The following is a 9775-nucleotide window of genomic DNA, read 5'->3' on the forward strand; positions in this document are numbered from 1 at the left end:
GGTCCTCAGGGAGGGTGGAGTTAGGGTTACTGAAATCACTTTCGAAATCCTTTGGAACGAACTGGGCTTATTATTCATCGCCGCCACTACCTTCATCACCTCCGACACTGCGACTCCAACTCGCAACAACTCGAGAAAATGGGTCCACTTCATTTTCTTCACCACCATTTCTATTTCCAAATCGACACACTATTAAAAAGAAAGAAGACGATGAAGAAAACCCACGACCAGACGAGGTTACCATATCTACGACCAGAAAACCCACAACCAGATGAGGCTATCAGATCTGCGACCAAACGAAAACCCAAGACCAGATGACCGAACGAAAACCCATTACCAACGATGTGACCAGATGAAGGATCGAGTATCGAGGAAGCCCGCTACCGACGACTAGATGACCAGATGAACGATCGGCGACAAGATGAGCGATCGACCAGAGCTTTTTCGAAGAAGGAGAGAAGAAGGGTTTTGGGGATGAAGAAGTTTTGTGTGAAAGAAGAGAGAAGGAAGTTTGGGGGTTTGATGGAGAGAGAATTAATTTTACTAAAATGAAAAAATAAATGGATCTTTAATGTCGATTTTAAACCGACATTAAAGACCCATTTTTTTAAAACCGACATTATATCTGGTTTCACTTTTTTCAACCGACATTAAAACCCAAAATTCTTGTAGTGATTAATCCTTTATTTATTACATGCGATGTATGTTTTTATATGTCATATGGTATGCACATATAGTAAATCCCACCTTAGGTTATGCAATGGTCATGCATCATCTCTTTATTGTAATTGTTATAATTTAGAGAAGCATGATTTAATTATGTAAGAGTATGCTCATGCATCATATAATATAAGAGTTATATTTATGCATGCATAAAAAGTATTGACATGCATCATCTTTATATTATAAATGTTATAGTATAAGGGTGATTGATAACATGTTTGCATGGTTGTTACGCATTATATAAAAGTTATATATAGTAATGACCGGACATTGCATGAAGCATGACACATAGACTATAGCCAAGAATGCATTTATTGGATTTTCATAATAAGATGCAAAATCAACAAGTCATTATTATTGATATAATAGAATGTTTAACACGAACTGCGAGTTCTAGGACATTCCCAACAAATTATTATATTTTTATGTATGTCATTAGATGCATGACTTATGTTTTAATTGTTTCATTAAACTTTATAATAGTTATAATTTAAATGAAATTAGAATTAAGAGTTGCATGCAAACATAGGTTAAAATTAGTTTTAAATATTTTAAAATTAATTTCACATATACCTATGTTAATATTTAATTCTAATATGATTAGAAACTGGATTAATCTTTAAATTCCCTTTTAATATGATTAAATTGGAGTAAATAAAAGATTAAATTTATAACATAATTGTCTATAAAGGACCTTCGTCTAAAGAAGGTTCTGTCTAAGGCTGGGGTATTTAAGCTGACAAAAACAGAACATCTCTACCTGGGAACCGACCTGCAAGATGAATTAGACAATAATGTTATAAGCATGCAATGAGGATTAATATTTATTTAATTGTTTAATGAACATAAATCAACATTGTTAAACTATCCAATATAATTGTTATATTGGGTCAAGTTAACGATTCACTTAGATAAATTTATTAGCCTAATTTACCTAAGTTGTGAACCTTCATTTGTAAAATACTCGGTGGGAATAAAATGATGTATATGATATTTCAATTTCCTTTTCATGTTTCTCCCTAAATAGTTCACACCGTGAGATCTATGCTCGGCCTCGAGACACCTTTGCTTGTATCCCCCTACGAATGGTATTTACATAGGTCAATACCAAGGTGAATGGAGAGAGTATTTATAGTAAGTGGGAGAGGAAAGTGTGTTAACACATCCCACGGTCTCCTTCATTGGTTTGCAGTAAACTTTTATGATTGGCCTCGAGACACCTTTGCTTGTGTCCCCTTATGGATGGTATTTACATGAAATTTTACCCAAACTCCAAAAATAGATAGGATTGCTTTAGATTTTGCCCCAATCGATTTTTCTCTATAGTTGGCTCATTCGGGTGAAAATCTAGAATCTAAAATGAAGGGTTACATTTACAAGAAATTGTTAAGTAAGTTAATGGTTTCTTGACCAAAATATGATAACTAGATGTTATAGGAATAAAAAGTTATTACGGTGTAACATTTGGTTGAGAATGTCTCAATCTAGTGAAGGAAAGTCTAATTGCCCCACGGTGGCTTTTATTCTAACTCACTAGGTGCATCATATCAATATAAATTTTGCACTTATATGAATGAGATTCATATTCAAATTCATGGGTTCATCTTTAACTTTCTTTGCTGAATTAGAATGGATAATAGATCGTATATAATTGATTAACATATTTTATATAATTCAAAGTTATGTCTATTTCTCTAAAAGTTTTAATTACTGATAGAAGTCAAAGATTTTGATGAGTATATTATATTGAAATTTTCATCAATACATAAGAGCAGTGTAATTTTGTCTTTTAATTTGGAAAATGTTCTTAAAAGAATTGATGTCATTTCATAAAGTGTTCATGAATAAATTTTACAGCGATAGCTTATTATAATTATCTACATAACATGTGATGTGTTTAGATAAAAACATGATAAAACATATTATATGTTGGAGTCATGGGAAGCTAAATGATCACAAAGTTAAGTATCATCGGGGTTCCAAGAAAATTATAATGATTAAAGCTAATGAAGAAAAGGTTTCCTAATTACTTTGGGATGTTAGTTGTTGAGGGATTTTGGAAATGTCTCAAAAAGAAGAAAAATGAGAAACAGTAAATCTCATTTACTATGTTCAAGGTGGAGAATACAAATTCACATCTTGATAGTTGAATAATGATTCACTATCAGAATTTTTCTTCGTTGCAATTAGATTGTAATTCTTGGCAAATACTTATATAAGTGGAATAGTTCTACTAATTGGCAACAGAATGTTCATCTCAATTAAACTAGTGGGAGGCATTAAATGTTATTTAATTTTGCTGAATATGGTGTTTTTATCACTATAAGAAAAATTCCACTTCTTCAAGCTTTATTACTAAATATTTCATAGTGTATGAATAGTTAGTGATAAGGCATGTTCTTCAAAAGTCATTTTTGAAAACATGTTCAGCTTTAATTAAATGCATTTTTGTGCATGATAATGTAATGATGTTTATTTATGTTGAGTATGGTGTTTTTATCACCATGAGAGACATTCAATTTCTCCAAGAAAAATTACTAAAATATTTCATAACATATGAATAGTTTTAGTAATTAGACATTTTTTCAACACTTGTTTTGAATAATATGTTAAGCATTCAATATACACATTTTTTGTGGGTTAAAGGTTAACACATTTACTATTCAACTATGAGAATGTAAGGATTAATGAATCCGAAAATAAAGACAAATTTTATTCTCCTAAAGAATACATGACTTTGGTTTTTAGAAATGACAGTTACAGGTAATTCTCAAAGAGTTAGAATTAAATTATTATTACCTGTCAAACCTTGCTTCTCATGCAGGTGTGTAATTAAACCTTATTAGATAAGGTTATCTAAACAATGTTAGACTTTCTTTCTTTGATCCAAGTGGTCCTATGTTAAAAAGCATAAGTCTGATTTCATAGATAATCCATTAATATGATTGATGAGTATTTATGAATAAATTTATCATGTTCCAATTCAACTCGGGTTTTATTTTCTTTGAAATGTTCAAAAGAAATTAGACTAAAGTTTAAATCACTTAGGCAAACGTATTGTGACATTATGATCTGATCATAATTAGTACCAGATATTTGATGTACTAAGGCTAATTGACAAAGATGAGATGAGATCTCACTTGGAGCATTCAGTATAATTTATGTGACATTTTGTTGCAAGAGAATAATGGCCTTGTTCAACTTAGTACATTTTAAATTCTCTATTGAACTGAGTCCTAATGTTTTTAAATTACACTAATGTCTGACTTCATTAAGGTAATACGATATAAATTGCATTGTTTTGAATGTTTATTTTTGTCAACATGTTTGCAAAACATTGTTATATCATCGAAGTTTTATAAAACTTATTTACGAAATTTCAAGTTTTAGGTAAGTTGAGACACTTGTTTCAAAACAAACTCTTACTGAAAGTAATGTTCGAAAGATACCTAAGTATTCCTTTGGACATTCCAAAGTAAAATTATGTGTTTGCGTGACAAATACTGATTTATTTGGAAAGTTAAAGGGTGCATACTGATGACTAAAATTAGGAGAACGCAATATGCAATGCATGTTTTAGGTTATGCGTTTATACTCATGCGTCGGTGTTCATGCGTTGGAAAGGAAAATATGTGTTGATCTCAAATGCAATGACCATGCATTCCTATCACAAGTTTTCTTGTGCTCGCCAAGTATAACGCGAACGCAAGTTTCTCGGGTGATTCGAGGTCGAACTCAGGGACTTGTAGCTAAATGAATGCGGTGATGTGTTTGCGGTGGATAAATAAAAGAATGATGGGGGTTGTAAGCTATAAACTACTCCTACTCCTAACTACCAGACAAAGCAGTGGGAATATGAATGAAAGGTAGAGACATGACAACTGTTGATGAGTAGTAAATGCATGGAAAAATAGATAAAATGTGAAGATGTCTTCATCGCAACCCTAAGCTTAACCGAAGGGCAACCCCGGCCAACGCAAACTAATGCTGTCATGCTATACACGCCCGACGCAGATGCACGTGATGTGTAATAGCAAATGGAATTAGTCTCCATTCTTACTTATGTGATCTTAATCTAGCTCTCCCGAGCCTCGATTCTAACCTAGCTCTCTTAAGTATTAGGTTCTTTCTTTAGACTCTCTCTCGAGTAGCTCTAAAGGTGTGATGGACGCATACATAAGGCAAGGTAACCACAAAAGCCTGGTTGACGTAAGATTATTCCTATTCCTAGTGAACACTTGCTTACATTGCTTAATGCGTCTAACCACTTACACTCCCAGGCAGTTAGTTGTTGTTGATTTTACTCATAGACAAGTATTGCGTCCGCTTATAGACAAGCATTGCTACAGCTTCACACTAAACAAATAAGGTTTTCTCACAACACTCGCGCAACGCATACCTCCCGGTGGTTTGCTACATGCTTCATATTCCTATGCCGCATGATTAAGTATGCGATACTCTAACAATCTCACTACGTGATGTAATGAAAATTAAGGATGCTAAGTAAATGAAGATGGAAATGGAATTGAAGGAAATATCGAAACGCATTGATCACAAAATGTATTAATTCCTTAAGCCACGATGTAATACAATACAAAAAGAGGAGAGAAATGGAAAGGCCAGCTGGAAGCAATGTCTTGCTTCCAGTAGATGTGTATCAAGGCTGCTGGTGGTGCCATGGATGGGCAGTGGAGCAGACTCTCTCGAGCTCTAACTCCAGCGAAGGCTCCGATTGTCACTCGGAATGGATGAAGAAGATGAAGAACTCTCAAGCTTTCTTCTCACGCTTTTGTCTGGATCACAACGATCCACCTGAAGGTAGAAACTTGGATAAATTGAAATTCTGCTCAACGGCTTCTATTTATAGAGCTGAATCGCCGACAGCATTAATGGACCTGCTCTGATTCTGACATTCGCGGCGTGATAGTCCTTTTCTGAATCTCTGCTGCTAACGGCGTGGTAGGTGAAATGTCAACATCATCTTTTGATTCTCCCAAGGTATGCGTTCATGTTGCATTCCACCAACTTCATCCCTCTATTATAGTTATCATCATGTAGCCGCAAGCTCCTTGCGATGATCGCATTCGCTTGTTGACCGCAACTTCTATGCGATGACCGCATTCGTTTGACGACTGCAACTCCCATGCGATGGACGCATTCGCACGACAGCCGCAACACCCATACGACTGTCGTATGCGATCACTACATGCGATTAATGGATGCAATATTCATACGTCGAACGTGTAAAACCCGAAACCTAATTACTTCAAGTAAGAGTAAGTAATGTGATGTCTTCTAATGAGCTAAATGAAGCCATGTTTTAGGAAGGGTAGAAGATGTAAGCAAGAAGAAATAGGCTGTTGGGTAGCTAAGTGTAAAAGCAGGACAAAACTCGGCTAGGCTAAGGAAGGTCATGCTTGATGATGGAATGCATAATAAGCATATGAATGAGACCATGCCATCTAATGAGATATGGTGCTAAAGTAATATTGTGAGTGAAGTTAGCAAAAGGAAATTTGCTAAATTCTAGCCCTTCATCACCAATAGTGGGTCAGGTGGCACAAGGAGAGTCGTGTTGGATTTTGGGCGGTAATATAAGTATGAAGGTTGAGTTCATTGGGTCAGTTTGGACAAACAACTTAGGCTATTTGTGTAATTTCAGTGGCATTCAAAAGCTCCGTGTGTCTATTTTTTCTGACTAGGCTGCTGGAAGCAAAACTCGCCCGAATAAGGCTGAAGGGGCAAAATAAAGACAAAGGGTTCGTTTCTAGGGTGAATCTAGGCCATCAGTGAGGAATTGAAGCTCCAGGACGAATTACGAAGCGTTTTGAGTTAAAATTTGAGGAAATATTGTTAACTCAGTTATAAACAACCTTGTAGAATGATACTTTTTAAGATGAGGCCTGGAAATCGAGTTCTATAATTTTGAAGTTTGAACTGGAAATTGTTGAACAAGTAGGCAATTGTTTGAATTGGGGCCAATGATGAAGTTTTGAATATCCAGATTAAACGACGAGGAATTTTGAGCTCAAATTTTAGGGTAATGTTGCTAACTCAATTCTAAACATGTTTATAGAAGGAAGTTTCTTCGAAAAAGGGCTGGATTTTAAGTTATGAATTTTTAAATTTGTAATAGAGAAGCTGTGCATAAGCAGACAGTTGCTTGGGAAGAACAAGCAAACAACTCATATGGAGAAAGAGGATCTCGCTAATAAAGGAAATCTTGCTAATTTTGTGCTGAGAATCTCGCTAATTTTGTGATGAGGATGTCGTTCTAGAAGGGAATCTCCCTAGAAATTGGGCTGAATCTCGCTGGTAAGGTTAGTATCGCTAGGATGACAGTTTGCCAAGAAAAGCTTGATCTCGCTCATGAGGATCTCGTTGATCTCGTTCATGAGGATCTCGCTCATGAGGAGGATCTCGCTAGTAAAGCTATCTTTGTTGATGAAAGTTCCTTTAGTAAATGAAATATTTGAGGTATTTTGCTAAGAATTCTGAGTAGTTTAATCGGGAATTATGTCTTTTCAGGCCAAGAAGAGCTAGGAGAGATGTATAACCCGTTAAGAGGCCAACGAACTGTGAGTGACTATGTGATGACTTATTGTTTTAATGATTTAGAAACTATGATTTCTTGAAGATATTTTCCATGTTAAGTGTTTAAATGGATTACCAAGCAACATATTTATGAAACTGTTTCTCATGTTAAGTAAAGCATGTTTTCCATGGAATTGACATGATTTAGATATGTTATCTTGTCCAAATACTATCAGTATGTTTAAGTAACTCCATTTTTATGATGAACCAGTATGATGGATGAACTAGTATGATTATTTGAGCACTAAGCCTTAGTGTTCAACTAAATGTTTATGACGGGTACTAAAGGACAATGAGAAGGTATCCTTTCAACTAAATGTTTATAACTAGTTATATGACGGATACTGAAGGACAATGAGAAGGTATCCTTTCAACTAAATGTTTATGACTAGTTATATGACGGATACTGAAGGACAATGAGAAGGTATCCTTAGGATACTGAAGGATAATGAGAAGGTATCCTAGTCAAGTACCTAAGGTATGACGGTACTCAGTTATAACCACGTGCACGTAGGTAGTACGACATCGAGAGATTGAGCAAACGGGTTCTCCCCAACTAAGGTTAACATTGAGGGTTAGATCTAATAATTCACTATCAACTAAGGATAAGGGTAGTCATATCTTTGCCTAGGCTAGAAGGATAGTTTGGAATTGCTAATGCTTATGAATGTTTATCAACGCATGATGTTACTAATGTATGAGTTTTCCAAGTATGTTTTCCATATCTAATGCATGCTAATAGTTTTTACAAGCTAGTTCAACATGATTTAAGTCAACTTATTTTACAAAGTATGAAGCATGCGTTAGGGTTAAAGCTAAGGTTGAATGAGGCTTGATGTACTATGTTTTACATACCTAAGATTGTCAAAGTACATGTGTTGATATTCCTAAACATAATGAAAAGGGATACTGAAGGTAGGGAAGGTATCCTAAAGAGTGTTCTATGCTATATTCGAGAACTTGATAGCTTAAGTTAGCCGAAGATTGAAGGTAAGGAAGGTATTTGAATAAATGTACCTAAGGTGTTGACGGTACATAGAAAACTCCATGTGCCGTAGGTAGTTTCGAATGAGAGGTCGAAGTATGGGTCTCTTGGCCGGTAACAGATGTTGGGAGCTAGAGCGATGTATGCTCGTTCTCAACTAAGGAATAATGATGTTTAATGGTGGTTTAAAGGTTTTATGTGCACGTTTGCTTTTATACTTTAGTTTCAATATTATGGTTTCAAGCTTCCGGTTTTGAGCATGAGTTTATATTTTTATTAAGTCATTCACTGGGCTTCTAGTTCATGTTTTCAAATATTTTCTTTCAGGTAGCGGTCAGTTCCCAAAAGACTATTCTGCTGCTACTCTGCCACTCAAAGAAACAGGTTGAAAGAAGCGTAATTAAAGACCTATGTTAGTTAGTACACATGTGTCTGTCCAGTGACTAATATACTAGATAGGACTCATTAAGTTGTAATATTCATGTATGAACAATGTTGCGAAACCCTGTAATGTAAATGTGTTAAGTTCCAAGTTAATATGTTGGTATATTGATGATATGTATGTATTCAGGGTTTAAGTAAAGGTTAACAGGATAGTTAGGCTGTAAGTGCCAACAAAAGGGTTGTTAACTGCTGCAATCACCATTCTACCCAGGTTTAGAGGGTAATCTGGGGGGGGGGAGGGGGGAAGTGACCGAACGTATGCGATCGCGCATGCAATCGTCTCCGCGATAGCCTGGCTCTCACGTATGCGATCGACTTTTGCGGTTGCTACAAAAATAAACAATTGAACGCATAATAGTGAGTTAGCTGAGATTCTTAATGTCGATCGACGCAAACTCATTTTCTCATGAATTCCTAATATATTCGCCGCATATTTTACTTAACAATCCTCATAATTCTAAATAAAAGGCCTAAGATGACATGCAGATACTTTGTTGATGAATTTATTTCAAGTACAACGATAATTTGAATAGGTAAAACGGTAATTTGACCCCATTGTAGTTACAAGCAATTCGTGAAGGGTCAACTTACTGTTGATTGGTTATATTCGTGGACATAAAAATACATCTATAGTGCGAAGAGTGCAGTTGTCGATCTTTAGTGAAGTGTCCAACAGTTAATGATACAAGATTAATTAATAAAAGCTAGTTTATAGTTGGACTATAACTAATCATTCATTAGAGGAATCAACAGTACTTAAGGAGTTAAATGTAACTACAGGGGTAAAACGGTAATTTGACCCAGCTGTAGTTACGAGCAATTCGTGAAGGGTCAACTTACTGTTGATTGGTTATATCCATGGACATAGAAATATATCTATAGCGTGAAGAGTACGGTTGTCAATCTTTAGTAGAGTGCCCAACAATTAATGGATGGTGGTTAATTAAATTAAAGAGTTTAATCAATTAATCTCATATCATTAGAGCTTCTAATTTGTAGGTCCATAAGGTCCCCTTGCGAGCTCATTAA

This window comes from Benincasa hispida, chromosome 9, assembly GCF_009727055.1.
Source record: "Benincasa hispida cultivar B227 chromosome 9, ASM972705v1, whole genome shotgun sequence".
NCBI classification, from domain to species: Eukaryota; Viridiplantae; Streptophyta; class Magnoliopsida; order Cucurbitales; family Cucurbitaceae; genus Benincasa; species Benincasa hispida.